Below are 20,579 nucleotides of genomic sequence, written 5' to 3' on the forward strand. Positions count from 1 at the left end.
GCTCTGACTTTAGAAAAGGTTCCTGTACTACTTCGAGGAGAATTCTATCCGACTTGTGCCCATAGACTTTAATGGAAGTCGCCTCCAAGTGGGATCCTCCTCTATATTGATGTGATTTGGATCCGACATTACAGGAAGATTACCATGAAAGTTGCTTAACACCGGTTCACATCTATGCGGCCGCGCGGGCCGCATTTTGCACGGGCACGAGAGCCCATTCATTTGAATGGACTCCTGTGCCCGTGACACGCAGGTAAAGAAGTCCCTGCTCTTCTTTGGAAAACGCAGCCCACACAGGAACCTCGGTTCCCAGTACAGTTGTGTTTTCCAGTTAGAATTAGAACTAATGGCACCTGCCCGAGGGTGGTGCGGCTGCACGGATTTCCGTGCAGATCCGCAAAGACACCACCCGCACAGAAGTGAACCTAAGGTCAACTTTCAGGTCGCAGTAGTGTGAACCGAGACTAACACCAACCAGCCTGTTGTACCGGAGCAAAGATGTTCAGTTAGCCACGGACTACAGAGTTGAGCGGCCTGACCCTCATTTCATGCCACTAGGGAAGGCAAAGCAAAGTTCTGACACTGCAGCTACGGTGTTAAAGGCTAATCCTACGCTACGGACGTTCGCTCGATCTCTTCTGCTGGAGTTTATGGAACTTAATTGGCTTTTTACTTTGCAACATTCCCTCTCAGGAAATATGAGTGCGGAGACACAGAGGTTTATGGTGTACAGTGGATGGGCTTATTTCTTCCAGAGATCGACCAGCCACTACAATGGTCCAAGAAGAGTAATTCTGTGTTGTGAGTAATTCCAGGATACAGTCTAATGTGGCTTTTCCTTCAAGTACTGGACTATGCAGCACAACCTGATGACAACTACTGGGTTACTTACAGTAGAAGTCCAGTCAAACAGTCAAATACTAGAAAATATTTCCCATATGGAAGAAAAATATATTTGAAATATATTTTAAAAATATTCTTCCCAAATATATTGCCATATATTTGAAATATTAAAATTTTGGCCATATTCAATATATTTTAAAAAAAAGTGTATATATATATATATACAGTGGGGATCGAAAGTTTGGGCACCCCAGCTAAAACTTTGTATTAATGTGCATAAAGAAGCCGAGGAAAGATGGAAAAATCTCCAAAAGGCATCAAATTACAGATTAGACATTCTTATAATATGTCAACAAAAGTTAGATTTTATTTCCATCATTTACACTTTCAAAATAACAGAAAACAAAAAAATGGCGTCTGCAAAAGTTTGGGCACCCTGCAGAATTTATAGCATGCACTGCCCCCTTTGCCAAGCTGAGACCTGCCAGTGTCATGGATTGTTCTCAATCATCGTCTGGGAAGACCAGGTTATGTCAATCTCAAAGGTTTTAAATGCCCAGACTCATCTGACCTTGCCCCAACAATCAGCACCATGGGTTCTTCTAAGCAGTTGTCTAGAAAACTGAAACTGAAAATAGTTGACGCTCACAAAGCTGGAGAAGGCTATAAGAAGATAGCAAAACGTTTTCAGATGTCAATATCCTCTGTTCGGAATGTAATTAAGAAATGGCAGTCATCAGGAACAGTGGAAGTTAAAGCAAGATCTGGAAGACCAAGAAAAATATCAGACAGAACAGCTCGCAGGATTGAGAAAAACAATTCAAAACCCACGTTTGCCTGCACGATCCCTCCAGAAAGATCTGGCAGACACTGGAGTTGTGGTACACTATTCCACTATAAAGAGATACTTGTACAAATATGGTCTTCATGGAAGAGTCATCAGAAGAAAACCTCTTCTACGTCCTCACCACAAAAATCATCATTTGAACTTTGCAAATGAACATATAGACAAGCCTGATGCATTTTGGAAACAAGTTCTGTGGACCGATGAGGTTAAAATTGAACTGTACCGTCCTGACATTTGGGGGATATCTGTACTGTTCTGACATTTGGGGGATATATGTACTGTCCTGACATTTGGGGATATCTGTACTGTTCTGACATTGGGGGGATATCTGTACCGTCCTGACATTGGGGGGATATCTGTACTGTCCTGACATTTGGGGGATATCTGTACCGTCCTGACATTTGGGGGATATCTGTACTGTTCTGACATTCTTGGACCTCAAGGAATTAGATTGGCTGTCAGTACTTCAGGACTGATCAATATTCAGATCTATACCATAGTTTGTGAACTCTATAACTTTCCTACAAACTAAATAATACATCCTAATTTGGGTTATTTTCACCAAAGACATGTAGCAGAATACATCTCGGCCTAAATTTATGAAGAACAATTATTTATTACCAAACTTTTATACCAGAAACAAAGAAAAACGTGTTTTTTTTTTCAAAATATTTGGTCTTTTTTTTTGTTAATTTAGCAAAAAATAAAAACTCCGGCGGTGATTAAATACCACCAAAAGAAATCTCTAGTTGTGTGAAGAAAATGATAAAATTTTAGTTTGGGTACAATGTTGTATGACAGCGCAATTGTCATTCAAAGTGTGAGAGCGCTGAAACCTGAAAACTGGCCTGGGCAGGAAGGTGTAAAAACGCCCGGTATTGAATTGGTTAAAAATACAAAAACATTTCTGGAATGCATTTGCAAATATATGTAAAAATATATGTTACAATTATTTTTTTATATGTTAAAAAATCTGAATAATATATTTTAAAAAATCTAATTAAATATAACAGGAGTAATGAAAGTAATCCTCCCCAGCACCCCTCCTGGTGACCTCACAATCTCCTGCAGGGATGGGTGGATGATCTCCTTGTTTCAATGGAACTGCACGTTGTCTGCCACTTTTTATATTTAGGTAGAGTGGGAAGGTTTACACCCCTGCCAACATGTTATTACTATTTGTTTCCCTGCTGGGTAGATTCTCCATCTTTAATTGCCCAGGTGATCATTGAGTTATGGGAAATCCAACATTTTTGAATTGACTAGAACAAGAAGTGAGGGCTTTCCAATGGTGGGTGCCTGTTGCAGTGACAACTGTCTAAGAAGAGAAATCCCCTAACTTTGGAGGGAATTTCTCTTGCTTCTTCTTGTATCTCCAGGAGAAAGGAAATCTTCCCAATGGGGCAAAGACAGCAAAAAATAAACTCAAAAAGTTGTCCAAGAACAAGGTGTACAATATGAAAATGGTGTGAACAAACAATGAGTACCTGCCTGCTCAACTTCCTCCCCCCACTCTTCCTTCTCATTGTACCCTCCCTTTTTCCTATTACCCACCCCTTAGTTCCATCCAATTCCTCCACCGCCCAGTACAGTTGTATTACTTACTGGAATATGCAGTTCAGTTTTGGGCACCAATTCACAAAAAGAACATTGGGGAACTGGAGAAAGTACAGAGAAGGGCAACCAAACTGATACGAGGCATGGAGGAGATAAGCTATGAGGAGAGATTAGAGGAACTGAATTTATTCTCTACTGAGAAGAGGAGATTTAGGGGGGATATGATCTCCATGTATAATACATAAGGGGGGGTATGATCACCATGTATAATACATAAGGGGGGATATGATCACCATGTATAATACATAAGGGGGGATATGATCACCATGTATAATACATAAGGGGGGATATGATCTCCATGTATAATACATAAGGGGGGATATGATCTCCATGTATAATACATAAGGGGGGATATGATCACCATGTATAATACATAAGGGGGGGGGGGATATGATCTCCATGTATAATACATAAGGGGGGGGGGGATATGATCTCCATGTATAATACATAAGGGGGGGATATGATCTCCATGTATAATACATAAGGGGGGGAAATGATCTCCATGTATAATACATAAGGGGGGATATGATCTCCATGTATAATACATAAGGGGGGGATATGATCTCCATGTATAATACATAAGGGGGGATATGATCTCCATGTATAATACATAAGGGGGGGAAATGATCTCCATGTATAATACATAAGGGGGGATATGATCTCCATGTATAATACATAAGGGGGGGATATGATCTCCATGTATAATACATAAGGGGGGATATGATCTCCATGTATAATACATAAGGGGGATATGATCTCCGTGTATAATACATAAGGGGGGATATGATCACCATGTATAATACATAAGGGGGGATATGATCTCCATGTATAATACATAAGGGGGATATAATCTCCATGTATAATACATAAGGGGGGATATGATCTCCATGTATAATACATAAGGGGGGATATGATCTCCATGTATAATACATAAGGGGGGATATGATCTCCATGTATAATACATAAGGGGGGATATGATCTCCATGTATAATACATAAGGGGGATATGATCTCCATGTATAATACATAGGGGGGGGATATGATCCCCATGTATAATACATAAGGGGGGATATGATCTCCATGTATAATACATAAGGGGGGTATGATCTCCATGTATAATACATAAGGGGGATATGATCTCCATGTATAATACATAAGGGGGGATATGATCTCCATGTATAATACATAAGGGGGGATATGATCTCCATGTATAATACATAAGGGGGGATATGATCTCCATGTATAATACATAAGGGGGGATATGATCTCCATGTATAATACATAAGGGGGGATATGATCTCCATGTATAATACATAAGGGGGGATATGATCTCCATGTATAATACATAAGGGGGGATATGATCTCCATGTATAATACATAAGGGGGGGATATGATCCCCATGTATAATACATAAGGGGGATATGATCTCCATGAATAATACATAAGGGGGGATATGATCTCCATGTATAATACATAAGGGGGGGATATGATCCCCATGTATAATACATAAGGGGGGATATGATCTCCATGTATAATACATAAGGGGGGGATATGATCTCTATGTATAATACATAAGGGGGGATATGATCGCCATGTATAATACATAAGGGGGATATGATCGCCATGTATAATACATAAGGGGGATATGATCTCCATGTATAATACATAAGGGGTGATATGATCTCCATGTATAATACATAAGGGGGGGATATGATCTCCATCTATAATAAATAAGGGGGGATATGATCTCCATATATAATACATAAGGGGGGATATGATCTCCATGTATAATACATAAGGGGGGATATGATCTCCATGTATGATACATAAGGGGGGGATATGATCTCCATGTATAATACATAAGGGGGATATGATCTCCATGTATAATACATAAGGGGGGATATGATCTCCATGTATAATACATAAGGGGGGATATGATCTCCATGTATAATACATAAGGGGGGATATGATCTCCATGTATAATACATAAGGGGGGATATGATCTCCATGTATAATACATAAGGGGGGATATGATCTCCATGTATAATACATAAGGGTGGATATGATCTCCATGTATAATACATAAGGGTGGATATGATCTCCATGTATAATACATAAGGGGGGATATGATCTCCATGTATAATACATAAGGGGGATATGATCTCCATGTATAATACATAAGGGGGGGGATATGATCTCCATGTATAATACATAAGGGGTGATATGATCTCCATGTATAATACATAAGGGGGGGATATGATCTCCATGTATAATACATAAGGGGGGATATGATCTCCATATATAATACATAAGGGGGGGATATGATCTCCATGTATAATACATAAGGGGGGGATATGATCTCCATGTATAATACATAAGGGGGGATATGATCTCCATGTATAATACATAAGGGGGGATATGATCTCCATGTAGAATACATAAGGGGGGATATGATCTCCATGTATAATACATAAGGGGGGATATGATCTCCATGTATAATACATAAGGGGGGATATGATCTCCATGTATAATACATAAGGGGGGGATATGATCTCCATGTATAATACATAAGGGGGGATATGATCTCCATGTATAAATACATCAGTAGTTCATATAGTGAACTCGGTGTAGTTATTCCCCCTGAGGTCATCACAGAGGACAAGGGGGCGCTCTATACGTCTGGAGGAAAAGGAATTTAATCTCCAAACACGGAAAGGTTTCTTCACAGTAAGAGCTGTGAGAATGTGGAATAGACTCCCTCAAGAGTTGGTTGTGGCCAGCTCAGTGGATTGCTGTAGGAAAGTCCTGGATTCTTTCTTGGATACACAGAATATAACATTTATAGGTAAAGTTGATCCAGGGAATATCCGTTTGCCTTTTGGGGGATCAGGAAGGAATTTTTTTCTCTGCAGGAGAAAATTAGATCATGCTTTGCTGGGTTTTTTTTTGCCTTCCTCTGGGTCAACTGTGGGTGTAGGATTATAACTTTTTTTTTTTTTTTTTATGGTTGAACTAGATAGACTTTTGTCTTTTTTAAGACAGACTAACTATGTAACTTCTGTTGCTTGTCCTTTCCTCCCTTCTTTTTTTCTTTCTCGGCCACTTCCTGGTTGGGGCACTGCCCATGGTTGCCCAACTGTGCACCCCAACCAATGCTTCCCCTGTGCCAACAACCTCTTGGATTACACTTCAATTTCTCATCATTGGATCAGCCTCATTAAACATACACATTTTCCCTGATTTAACCTCCTTGCGATTTCTCTCCTTGGTTTCCCTTTCTGAATGCCAAACATGTTTACGAGGCACATATGTTACATCCATCGTCTTAATACGTCTCATTCTGTTACACAGCAGTCTCTGCTCTATTTGTAACTAAGCTGTATTCTGCTTGTTCAGTATGTTCAGTATGTGGAATATACTAATAATATCTTGTACATCTTTGTTATAAATAAGGAGATTATGAAAAAAGAGGTGGGAAGGTTTTTTTGTCTTCCTTTGAACCTAATTTGTAAGAATTGATTAACGGTTAAAATGTCAGCTCTGTGCTTTTCAGCCTCTCAATCTCTGCAACTACACTATCTACAGAGTATTTCATTTAGTATTTTCAAGGCTTTATACTTCATCAAACCGCTGTCCATCCACGCTTTTGTTTACTCCGCTTCGAAGGCTCATACTGCAATGGAAAAGGCAACTGGTGAAGAGGCGACTGAAGAGAGAAATGGCACAAAGATCCAATATCTACGCCTATTGGCTGAAGAGGTCTGCAAAACACAAGCAGTGCAATCCAGACCAAAGAATTTTCCAGGTTTACGAAGTGAACGCAGAAAACAGACAGCTTAATGCGGTCTTAAAGGATCAGAAACCACTACACTAATATTTTTTTCCTTCACGTTTCCTAGGGAGGAAATATTACAGCATATTTTCTACTACATAAAGGTTTCAAATAAAGGGGGGGAAATAACTTTTTGTAGACCTGTGGAATGTAATATTGGTATTAAAGTGTCACTAAACCCACAACAGTACAATCAGTCTGTAGATGCAGTAAAGCATGCTTGTTATACTCACTGTGGAACCTGAAGGGTTAATACTCTGCATTGTGTAAAAACGCTGTTTGATCCTGATTTCTCTGATCCTCCCCTTCTTCAAGTGCCGCCCCCCCCCTCTTATCTCCTGATAAACATGTGGAGTCACTCTGCACATGCTCAATTTGGTGTGTATTGCTAGAGAGGTTTTTTTTTTTCTTCTTGGGAGAGTTCATGTGATGAGCACAGGGCCAATCAGCACTGTCCAGACAGAGGTCAGGGGTCCTGCATCTTCCTAGAGCAGAATGAAAACTCCTCCTATAAGCTTTAGCATGTGCCCGGCTGGACACTGATAGAAGTCACAAGACTGCTATATACTGCTGATGAGAAAAGCTATTTAGCAGTTTATATTTACTAAAATAGGTGCATTTCCATGTTCTGTGTACTGTGGCAGACCGGATATAGTGAATGCAGGGTCAAGGGAGAGCGGATATAGTGAATGCAGGGTCCGGGGAGACCAGATATAGTGAATGCGGGGTCCAGGGAGAGCAGATATAGTGAATGCAGGGTCTGGGGAGAGCGGATATAGTGAATGCGGGGTCCGGGGAGAGCGAATATAGTGAATGCAGGATCCGGGGAGAGTGGATATAGTGAATGCGGGGTACAGGGAGACCAGATATAGTGAATGCAGGGTCCGGGGAGAGCGGATATAGTGAATGCAGGGTCAAGGGAGAGCGGATATAGTGAATGCAGGGTCCGGGGAGAGCGGATATAGTGAATGTGGGGTCCGGGGAGAGCGGATATAGTGAATGCAGGGTCCGGGGAGAGCGGATATAGTGAATGCAGGGTCCGGGGAGAGCAGATATAGTGAATGCAGGGTCCGGGGAGAGCGGATATAGGGAAAGCGGGGTCCGGGGAGAGCGGATATAGTGAATGCGGGGTCCGGGGAGAGCGGATATAGTGAATGCGGGGTCCGGGGAGAGCGGATATAGTGAATGCAGGGTCCAGGGAGACCAGATATAGTGAATGCAGAGTCCAGGGAGACCAGATATAATGACTGCAGGGTCCGGGAAGACTAGATATAGTGAATGCAGGGTCAAGGGAGACAAGTTATAGTTAATGTAGGGTCTGGGAAGATCTCCTGTGGTTGCATGGGAGTGATGTCATCTTGGCCCGGCCAAAGATCAGTACCTAGAAGCTGACTGGCCGAAGATGTCAACGGTCGGCGAGGAGCTCCGGGACACCGCAGTGCTAAAGAGAAGGTGAATCTAGTTCCATTTTAAGAGTACGCACTCACCTCTAACATGCAGTGGCGTCCCTAGGGAGGTGCGGGCCGCACCGGGTGACACCATCACAGGGGGTGCAGGAGCAGGATGCCGGCACAGTGACAGCTGCCCCCGCCCTGGTGTAAAATGAGTATCCCCTGAAGCAACTGCACATGTGCCGATTTCAGGCCGAAGAAGCCGATCGCCGGCTCTGTGCTAAAGTTGGAGATCGGCTTCTTCAGCTTGAAACCGGCACAAGCGCAGTTGCTTCAGGGGACACATATCTTCAAGGGATACTCATTTTACCGCTACACCTGCACTGCTCCTTCCTCTCTGGAGGGGTGACACCACATGTTACCGCATCGGGTGACACCAAACCTAGGGACACCTCTTCTAACATGTATCAATCCCATGCAATGGGCTGGCTCTTGGGAGGAGTTATGCAAATATCAAATTGGGAATGGGAATGCCTAGGCAGGCTTATTTTATATCACGCCTCGACTACTGTAACTCCCTCCTCATCGGCCTACCCCACCGCAAGCTATCCCCACTCCAGTCTATCTTGAATACTGCGGCCAGACTCTCCCACCTTACCAACCGCTCCGTATCCGCCACCCCCCACTGCCAATCCCTCCACTGGCTTCCGATTGCCCAACGGATAAAATTCAAATTGCTAACATTGACGTATAAAGCTGTTCATAATACTGCCTTAAACTACATCACCGATCTGGTATCCAAATACCACCCAAAACGCACTCTCCGCTCCTCACAAGACCTTCTACTCTCTAGTTCCCTGGTCTCCTCCTCCCATGCCCGTCTCCAGGACTTCTCCAGTGCTTCCCCCATTCTCTGGAACTCCCTACCCCAATCCATCAGACTGTCACCTACTCTCCTCACCTTTAGGCACACTCTGAAAACCTATCTCTTCAGAGAAGCCTACCCCACCCTCGGCTAATTACTGAACTCCTCCGCTCTTCCTACCACTCCATCCCCCACAGCTATTTCCTCCCGTATCACTATCCCCTCCCTCCTAGATTGTAAGCTCCAAGGAGCAGGGCCCTAAAACCCCTCGTGTATTGAATCGTATTGTTACTGTACTGTTTCGTGTACTCCCTTTATAATGTACAGCGCTGAGCAAACTGTTGGCGCTATATAAATACTGTATAATAATAATATTTGTATGCAAACGACTCTAGTTGATGCCCACATGTGATGCTGAGACTCCATGATTGAAGAAACTGAAATCCAATGAATGAAATGGGCTAGGGCCATCTAGTTGTTGTTGGATGTCCTCCAGCCAATGAATGAGCAGGCTTTATCTGGCTTCCTGCAGCTTCTATTGCACACTATGAGACGTTCACAGTGTGCAGTCAAATCAGAGTAAGCAGGAGAGGAGCCTGTACAACTGTGCAAGACTGAAATGAAGGCTGGAGTTCAGCTTTAAAAATGGTTTTGCTTTTAGTTGGTCTATTCCTCAGAAGAAACATTCAGAAAATGCAGTCAAAGCTGCTTTTACGTGCTGCCTTTGAGCACAACGAATATGTATTCCTCCTCATTACTTCTGCATGTTTGTTTACAAGCTAATCCTGAATACAAACCGCGACTTTAAACACCCAACTAAACAAAAACACACAGTGGAAGTATGCCAAGCCCTTGCTCCATTTATATTTCTATAATTATGCTCAGTAACCTTTAACGCTGATAATAGCACAAATGAATGTAGCCGCTCCCTCAAAAATGTTCCCCCCCACATGCCAACCTACACACATGCCTGCTAGTTGCCACCCCGGGAAGGTTCAGGGTTGTCAAATAAAACACATGAAAACCTGAACACACAGAAGCATAAATAAGGAAAATGACATTTCTACACAATATTTAATCCCTATATACTTGTATGTTTACCATATAATTCTATACATGTGGCTGCATACCATGCAAACGTAGCTGCCAGGATCAGTTTCCCTTTTTTTCCACCTTGGAAAGCAATCTTACTTCAAGGCTTCTATAACACAACTGGATAACCGCTAACCCAGTGTTTCTCAACTCCAGTCCTCATGGACCCCCAACAGGTCATGTTTTCAGGATTTCCCTCAGATGAAACAGCTGTGGTAATTACTAAGGCAGTGAAACTGATCAAATCACCTGTGCAAAATAATGGAAATCCTGAAAACATGACCTGTTGGTGGTCCATGAGGACTGGAGTTGAGAAACACTGCGCTAACCTAAGGAGCCGGAAGGGTTCTGAATAGAGAAGACACTTACTAAAGGTTTCCTACCTTCCTACGGATCCAACATCTGCCGAGTATCAGGATGGGGTCCAATATGGTGAATAAACCCCAAAGCCCACACCCTGAAGGGTTAACGAACAAAAAGTATATTACACATCCGGAACCCAAAGCAGAAACATTCTAGAGACCACTACTATACCAATATCTACTCTGCAGGGCTACCACAGAAGTTTTAAAAGAGAAGTATGGATTTATACTGTGGCTAAATGGTTAGCACTTCCGCCTGGCAGTACTCGGGTCGTTGGTTTAAATGCCAGCCATGGCACCACCTGCCTGAAGTTTGCATGTTCTCCCTGTGCCTGCGTGGGTTTCCACCCACACTCCAAAGACATGCAGGTAGGTGAATTGGCTCCTGTCTAAATTGTCCCTAGTATGTGTACGTATGAATGTGAGTTAGGGACCTTAGATTGTACGCCCCTTGAGGGTTAGGGACCTTAGATTGTACGCCCCTTGAGGGTTAGGGACTGATGTGAATGTACAATATATATGTAAAGTGCTGCATAAAACAGACAGCGCTATAGAAGTACCTGTAATAAATAAATATTACCTTAGTGGGGGGGTGTCTCCAGCAGCCCTCCCTCCTGATGGGACTGTCTGATGGTGTGAAGATTGAATACCTGTGTGTCTCTTGCTACTAAATGTAGATTGCCCCGCCCTGTGTCATTATGCAGGGCGGGGGGATTGTCCCTTGAGTGTATATATCTTGTATCTGTGTTATAACAAACTAGTCTACTTTCTGGTACACTTCAAGACTGGTGTCGTCTAGTCTTGTATGGTCAGCTGTGGTGTCTGTTGTCGGTGTTCGGATGGGTTTCCCCCCGGGTACTCCAATTTCCTCCCACACTCCAAAGACATGCTGGTAGGTTAATTGGCTCCTGTCTAAATTGGCCCTAGTATGTGTATGTATGAATGTGAGTTAGGGACCTTAGATTGTACACCCCTTGAGGGTTAAGGATCTTAGATTGTATGCCCCTTGAGGGTTAGGGACCTTAGATTGTACACCCCTTGAGGGTTAGAGACCTTAGATTGTACGCCCCTTGAGGGTTAGAGACCTTAGATTGTACGCCCCTTGAGGGTTAGGGACCTTAGATTGTACGTCCCTTGAGGGTTAGGGACCTTAGATTGTACGCCCCTTGAGGGTTAGGGACCTTAGATTGTACTCCCCTTGAGGGTTAGGGACCTTAGATTGTACGCCCCTTGAGGGTTAGGGACCTTAGATTGTACACCCCTTGAGGGTTAGGGACTGATGTGAATGTACAATATATATGTAAAGTGCTGCGTATATTGATGGCGCTATATAAGTACCTGAAATAATAATAATCTGTAAAAAAAAAAAAAAATCATACTCACCTATCAAGGTCCTACCTTTTCCCTGAGGTTATGTTACTCCATGTGCTGGCGTCCATCTTGGATTCTGCTGTGCATGGTGGGAATCCTTTTTATGCCTTCAGGTCTCTGAGGTCCACCCCCCAGAGGGGCGTGGCTGATGACATATAAGCCTGTGGCCCGCACATGCTCTTTGCACTTGTGTCTTGGTGTTACTATTACTCTGTTCTGACTCTCCTGGTATTCTGATTCGGCTTGTGACTTGACTATTCTTTGTGTTCTCCTTTGATCTGACCCTCTGTTGCTGAACCCGGCTCGTGACCTGTGATTCTTGTCTGCTGTCCTGTAGTGTTTTGTCCTGTTGTTGTTGACCCCGGCCTGTCTGACTACTCTTTTGTCTCTTCCACCAGCTACACGCCATTGGCGGCGGCCATTACCGCAGCTGAGGTGTCTCGGGGGCCGCGACCTGGTTCCTGGCTGCGTCAAGTCCATCCCCACCATCAGGGGCCCTGGTGAAGGGCAGCCTGGGACTTAGACTCCGCGCCCTGAGGGACTTCGGTCTGTGGGTGGTGGTTGTCGTCAGCCAGTGCGTTACATTGTTAGGCCTGCCTGTCCGTTCCTCGGCTCCTGCCCTGACATCACCTAGATGGATGCAGCATCAATCCATGCGATTGTAGAGTCACACATGTGGGTGTATACACAGTGGTAAATGACAGCCCACTCCCTCCTCCCCCCCTATGCCCACTAACCAGCCCACTCCCTCCTCCTCCCCTATGCCCACTAACCAGCTAAACACAATGAGAGTGGGATATTACATCTTGATTGATGGAGGTTTCACCTCCCTCTTATTCTAAGACACAGACTAGAGGGGCAAGACACAGCCGGTGACTGGCAGAAATCCACCCACACCATGTTATTGCCAAAAAATAATAAAGATCTGATGTCAATTATATATTTATATGTCAATTTTAAACTGTTTGTTGATATTATTTATTTATTTTTACTCTGAATTCCAAAGGCTGTTTTTTTTTTTGTATTTTGAACATGTGACCAGCAGCAGAGGGCTAGAAGTTCCTCTTGCTTAGGGCTTATGTACACTGCAGCTCCTAAACTGACATTCAGGAGCAGGCCCTGAACTCTCCCTAATGTTTTCCTCTGTGTCCGTGTACATATAGTCGTTTACAGTCGTTTACAGGCAGTTGAGTTTACAGTCATTTTTTTTAACGCAACAAACTTGCATTCAGGAGTAGATTTTATCAGCGTTTCAAACTCCAAACGCTTGTAAACGCGGCTAACTGCGTTATAAGCGTTTGCGTTTAGAAGCGTTTTTAACTGTTCCATATCCAGATGCTGTCCGGAGCCTTTTTTCATCATCAGAAATGCATGCAAAGTGTTTTCCATGTATTCAAATAGACCCGGTACACCAGCGCAGTCAGTTCCAGGAAACAATGGTAGAACGTAACACATTATGCTCATGATGGGATCCATAGTAAATGCAACCAGAAAAGACCGGTCACCTCCACACATACTGCTCTCTCTGCTTCTGCTCTCTCTATTCCTCTCAAAATGTCTGAAACATAGACATAGAAGAAGTATAGCCAAAATAGCTTTGGCCATACTTCTCCATTAATATAGAAGACAAAAATAAAGATATATCACTCTTAAGCAACCAACTGCTTAACCACTTGACCTCCAGAGGATTTACCCCCCTTAATGACCACGCCTCTTTTTGCTACTCGGCGCTGCACTAATTCAACTGATAATTGCGCGGTCATGCAATGCTGCACCCAAACAAAATTTACGTCCTTTTTTTCACACAAATAGAGCTTTCTTTCGGTGGTATTTGATCACCTGTGCGCTTTTTATTTTTCACGCTATAAACAAAAAAAGGCCCAAAATTTTGAAGAAAAACTATATTTTTTACTTTCAGCTATAAAAAATATATAGTAAACTCAAAGCTTGTTATAAATTTAGGCCAAAATGTATTTTGCTCCATGTTTTTGGTAAAAAAAATCCCAATAAGTGTATATTGATTGCTTTGTGTGGAAGTTATAGCGTCTACAAACTATGGTATAGATACTGCAACACCATTTCTTTGCTATACAGCACTGCGCTAGTTTAACGGACAATTGCGCGGTCATGCAATATGGTACATAAATGAAATTTACATCCTTTTTTTTTTCCATAAATTGAGCTTTCTTTCGGTGGTATTTGATCGTCTGTGCGTTTTTATTTTTTGCGCTATAAAAAAAAAGGCTGACAATTTTGAGGAAAAAAACAACATTTTGGACTTTTTGCTATAAAACATGTCCAGTAAAAAAAAATTTAAAAATCAAATTTAGTCATAAATTTCTGCCAAAATGCATTCTGCAACATGTCTTTGCTGAAAAAAAAACCCAATACGTGTAAATTAATTGGTTTACGTGAAAGTTATAGCGTTTACAAATGGCGGGAAAGATACTGGGATTTTTAGTTTTATTCTATACTAATAATGGTGGCGATCAGTGACTTATGGCGGCGATCAGTGACTTATGGCAGGACTGACATTGGGGGGTACTGACTTGGGGGTCACTGACATCGCCAGTGACACCAATACAGTGATCAGTGCAAAAAAAAAACCACTGACACTGTACTAATGGCACTGGGGAGGAAGGGGTTAACTTTATTATTCAGTGAAAGGGTTAACTGTGTGAGGGGAGTGTGTTACTAGGGGGCGGGGGGGGGTGTGTACTGCAGGGAACACCGCTGATCGGGACAGAGAAACTCTTCTGTCCCGATCAGCGTGTTCTGGAGCTGTCAGGGAACTGACAGAAAGCACAGCTACTGCAGCTGTGCTCTCTGTCAGCGATTGCTGCCGATCGCCGGGACATAGCCGGTAACGACCGGCTGTGACCCGGCGACTGACATCCGCGGCTGTGATCGGTGGGACAGTTAGGGCGGTGGCGTGCCTCGCGCGCGCCCCCTACCTGTTTTCAAAACACATGTTTTAAAACGGGCTTTTGCCCAGCCGTGCCGCCGTATTTATACAGTGGCTGGGCGGCATTTGGTTAAAAAGCTGTCTCTGAGCAAGTTGGGAGACCAATGAAACCGGTCAGTCGCCTGTTTCTATCCCATTGATCCTGAGGTGGTGCTTCCTACACTGCTTTCTGATGGGTGGACTTTTGCTTTTACACCTGAAAAGAAGCTCCTTAAACTTGGTAATCAAACAAAACAGAGACCACCAGATCCAAAACTTTCTTGACAATACCTTGCTTTTTCCTTTTTATGTTTTATCCCTTCCCGTCCAGATGAAAACAGAAATGGGGGAAAGGACCAAAGCCCAAAACATGTCTTCAAACGATAAAAAAACCCACATCAACAACAACATCTGATTCACCCGAGATGTCTCATCAAAAAGAATAGGAGATGCACATGAACTCCCCCAGGGGGAGGAGTGGAGCCATGCACCTGATATAAAATATCACACCTGCAAAAGTCGGTCCACTATCAATTGAGGAGGGGCAAGCCCCGGAGTATCCAGCCAACCCTGCCATACCTGCTGGAACCTACGGTAAGCATTGCGACGTTGGTACGTGAGTTTATCCCACGGGAGTAAAGCATTAACATAACTAGAGATGAGCGAATCGAAGCATCCGAAGTGGAATTCGAGTCGAATATCGGAAAAATTTCGATTCGTGCCGAATCCGAAAAACAGCCTAATTCGGACGCGCGAATCGAAATTTTTCCGAAAATGGCGGCTGACATGTGCGGCGACGGAGCGGGGATGTCGGGGAAGGCGCGCAGACAAGGCGCGCTGCCCCATAATGCATTCCTCAACGACATGTGATCGCATCAGCCAATCAGCAGCCAGCCAGCCAGCACTGTGTAATGGTCGAGGTATATATAGCGGCCATTTTGGAAATCTTCATTTGCCTGCAGTCATTGAACAGAGGCAGACCGCTCTGTACTAGGGACAGGGACAGAGTTAGGGCCACAGAAACGAGAATTGGGGACAGAGAGAAGTTACTTAGGGACAGAGAACCATTACTCAGGGACACAGACTTGTTAATGAGGGCCACAGAATCGTTATTTAGGGACAAAGAAACGCTAGTTAGGGCCACAGAATTCATACTCAGGGACAGACAGAATTGTTACTCAGTGCCAGAGAATTGTTACTTAGGGCCACAGAAACGTTATTAGGGCCACAGAATTTTTACTCAGGGACAGACAGAATTGTTACTGAGTGCCAGAGAATTGTTACTCAGGGACAGACAGAATTGTTACTGAGTGCCAGAGAATTCTTAGGGCCACAGAATTCATTCTCAGGGACAGACAGAATTGTTACTCAGGGACAGACAGAATTGTTACTGAGTGCCAGAGAATTGTTACTCAGGGACAGACAGAATTGTTACTGAGTGCCAGAGAATTGTTACTCAGGGACAGACAGAATTGTTACTGAGTGCCAGAGAATTGTTACTCAGGGACAGACAGAATTGTTACTGAGTGCCAGAGAATTGTTACTCAGGGACAGACAGAATTGTTACTGAGTGCCAGAGAATTGTTACTCGCACAGACACAAAATTGTTACTTGCACAGACACAGAATTGTTACTCGCACAGACACAGAATTGTTACTCAGGGCCACAGAATTCATACTCAGGGATAGACAGAATTGTTACTGAGTGCCAGAGAATTGTTACTCAGGGACAGACAGAATTGTTACTGAGTGCCAGAGAATTGTTACTCAGGGACAGACAGAATTGTTACTGAGTGCCAGAGAATTGTTACTCGCACAGACACAAAATTGTTACTTGCACAGACACAGAATTGTTACTCGCACAGACACAGAATTGTTACTCAGGGCCACAGAATTCATACTCAGGGACAGACAGAATTGTTACTGAGTGCCAGAGAATTGTTACTCAGGGACAGACAGAATTGTTACTGAGTGCCAGAGAATTGTTACTCAGGGACAGACAGAATTGTTACTGAGTGCCAGAGAATTGTTACTCGCACAGACACAAAATTGTTACTTGCACAGACACAGAATTGTTACTCGCACAGACACAGAATTGTTACTCAGGGCCACAGAATTCATACTCAGGGACAGACAGAATTGTTACTGAGTGCCAGAGAATTGTTACTCAGGGACAGACAGAATTGTTACTGAGTGCCAGAGAATTGTTACTCAGGGACAGACAGAATTGTTACTGAGTGCCAGAGAATTGTTACTCAGGGACAGACAGAATTGTTACTGAGTGCCAGAGAATTGTTACTCAGGGACAGACAGAATTGTTACTGAGTGCCAGAGAATTGTTACTCGCACAGACACAAAATTGTTACTTGCACAGACACAGAATTGTTACTCGCACAGACACAGAATTGTTACTCAGGGCCACAGAATTCATACTCAGGGATAGACAGAATTGTTACTGAGTGCCAGAGAATTGTTACTCAGGGACAGACAGAATTGTTACTGAGTGCCAGAGAATTGTTACTCAGGGACAGACAGAATTGTTACTGAGTGCCAGAGAATTGTTACTCGCACAGACACAAAATTGTTACTTGCACAGACACAGAATTGTTACTCGCACAGACACAGAATTGTTACTCAGGGCCACAGAATTCATACTCAGGGACAGACAGAATTGTTACTGAGTGCCAGAGAATTGTTACTCAGGGACAGACAGAATTGTTACTGAGTGCCAGAGAATTGTTACTCAGGGACAGACAGAATTGTTACTGAGTGCCAGAGATTTGTTACTCGCACAGACACAAAATTGTTACTTGCACAGACACAGAATTGTTACTCGCACAGACACAGAATTGTTACTCAGGGCCACAGAATTCATACTCAGGGACAGACAGAATTGTTACTGAGTGCCAGAGAATTGTTACTCAGGGACAGACAGAATTGTTACTGAGTGCCAGAGAATTGTTACTCAGGGACAGACAGAATTGTTACTGAGTGCCAGAGAATTGTTACTCAGGGACAGACAGAATTGTTACTGAGTGCCAGAGAATTGTTACTCAGGGACAGACAGAATTGTTACTGAGTGCCAGAGAATTGTTACTCGCACAGACACAAAATTGTTACTTGCACAGACACAGAATTGTTACTCGCACAGACACAGAATTGTTACTCAGGGCCACAGAATTCATACTCAGGGATAGACAGAATTGTTACTGAGTGCCAGAGAATTGTTACTCAGGGACAGACAGAATTGTTACTGAGTGCCAGAGAATTGTTACTCAGGGACAGACAGAATTGTTACTGAGTGCCAGAGAATTGTTACTCGCACAGACACAAAATTGTTACTTGCACAGACACAGAATTGTTACTCGCACAGACACAGAATTGTTACTCAGGGCCACAGAATTCATACTCAGGGATAGACAGAATTGTTACTGAGTGCCAGAGAATTGTTACTCAGGGACAGACAGAATTGTTACTGAGTGCCAGAGAATTGTTACTCAGGGACAGACAGAATTGTTACTGAGTGCCAGAGAATTGTTACTCGCACAGACACAAAATTGTTACTTGCACAGACACAGAATTGTTACTCGCACAGACACAGAATTGTTACTCAGGGCCACAGAATTCATACTCAGGGACAGACAGAATTGTTACTGAGTGCCAGAGAATTGTTACTCAGGGACAGACAGAATTGTTACTGAGTGCCAGAGAATTGTTACTCGCACAGACACAAAATTGTTACTTGCACAGACACAGAATTGTTACTCGCACAGACACAGAATTGTTACTCAGGGCCACAGAATTCATACTCAGGGATAGACAGAATTGTTACTGAGTGCCAGAGAATTGTTACTCAGGGACAGACAGAATTGTTACTGAGTGCCAGAGAATTGTTACTCAGGGACAGACAGAATTGTTACTGAGTGCCAGAGAATTGTTACTCGCACAGACACAAAATTGTTACTTGCACAGACACAGAATTGTTACTCGCACAGACACAGAATTGTTACTCAGGGCCACAGAATTCATACTCAGGGACAGACAGAATTGTTACTGAGTGCCAGAGAATTGTTACTCAGGGACAGACAGAATTGTTACTGAGTGCCAGAGAATTGTTACTCAGGGACAGACAGAATTGTTACTGAGTGCCAGAGATTTGTTACTCGCACAGACACAAAATTGTTACTTGCACAGACACAGAATTGTTACTCGCACAGACACAGAATTGTTACTCAGGGCCACAGAATTCATACTCAGGGACAGACAGAATTGTTACTGAGTGCCAGAGAATTGTTACTCAGGGACAGACAGAATTGTTACTGAGTGCCAGAGAATTGTTACTCGCACAGACACAAAATTGTTACTTGCACAGACACAGAATTGTTACTCGCACAGACACAGAATTGTTACTCAGGGCCACAGAATTCATACTCAGGGACAGACAGAATTGTTACTGAGTGCCAGAGAATTGTTACTCAGGGACAGACAGAATTGTTACTGAGTGCCAGAGAATTGTTACTCAGGGACAGACAGAATTGTTACTGAGTGCCAGAGATTTGTTACTCGCACAGACACAAAATTGTTACTTGCACAGACACAGAATTGTTACTCGCACAGACACAGAATTGTTACTCAGGGCCACAGAATTCATACTCAGGGACAGACAGAATTGTTACTGAGTGCCAGAGAATTGTTACTCAGGGACACCTAATCGTTGAATTAAATAGTATGTCAGACAACATGCAGAGGAGTGGCAGAGGAGGCAATGTTTTAGGAGCGAGCAGACGTGGCAGCAGAGGAAGGGGTCGAGGCAGCAGTATTCGCAGCCAGAGGCCAGTGCTCCCGGTGTCATCCAGCGGTCGTGTCTCCACCGACAACCCTGCCGTCATTGATTGGTTGGCTCGGTCGTCTTCCTCTTCCCAGGTCACCTCTGACACCTACAGCCAACGGTCGGTGGGTACGTCAGACACAACCGTTAGTTGGCATGGCCCGGGACCAAGCCCACTGAAATCACGTGTCCTCTACCTGCCCCTGTCCTTTGCTGTTCCCTCACCAAGCGAAGTATCGCATGCTGTGGGCTCAGCCCCACTGTACAGTGAGGAAGAGCTAACAGAGGGCGGTCAGGAACGGGGGGAGACATCGGCCTTTTCAGCAGCCAAGCGAACAAGTACTGGCGAGGAGAGTGGCTCGGTAGCCGGTCTAGAGACAGGTCTGTCTCCTGACCCAGACGCAGCCGAGGGGGCTAGTAGTGAGGCGGAGACCCTACTTGATGATGAGGAGGTTGATCGCACTTGGCAGCCTCGTCGTCATCAGGCAATTTCTTCCGCATCATCAGGAGAAGAGGGTGGCAGCTTGGCAGCGAGCAAAACAGTCGGTGGGTTGCCCAGGAGACAGCAGCAGGGTCGCATCAGTGTCAG

At 43.8% G+C, this 20,579-nt stretch overlaps 2 long non-coding RNA genes across 2 annotated transcripts in view; one reads left to right on the forward strand and one right to left on the reverse strand.

The window, feature by feature from the left end:
• The window catches only part of LOC149437121 (uncharacterized), an 830,460-nt gene that overhangs the window by 693,038 nt on the left and 116,843 nt on the right, over nucleotides 1-20,579 (reverse strand). The window lies entirely within an intron of this gene.
• LOC149437123 (uncharacterized) overlaps nucleotides 1-20,579 on the forward strand; it is a 53,413-nt gene that overhangs the window by 5,613 nt on the left and 27,221 nt on the right. Inside the window, exon 2 of the long non-coding RNA XR_016308177.1 lies at nucleotides 15,495-15,757. This is a non-coding gene — a long non-coding RNA (uncharacterized LOC149437123). The remainder of the gene's footprint in view (nucleotides 1-15,494; nucleotides 15,758-20,579) is intronic.

Source organism: Staurois parvus, unplaced genomic scaffold, assembly GCF_062004578.1.
Source record: "Staurois parvus isolate SC_StPar_1 unplaced genomic scaffold, SC_StPar_1.0 ptg001310l, whole genome shotgun sequence".
In the NCBI taxonomy this organism is placed as follows: Eukaryota; Metazoa; Chordata; class Amphibia; order Anura; family Ranidae; genus Staurois; species Staurois parvus.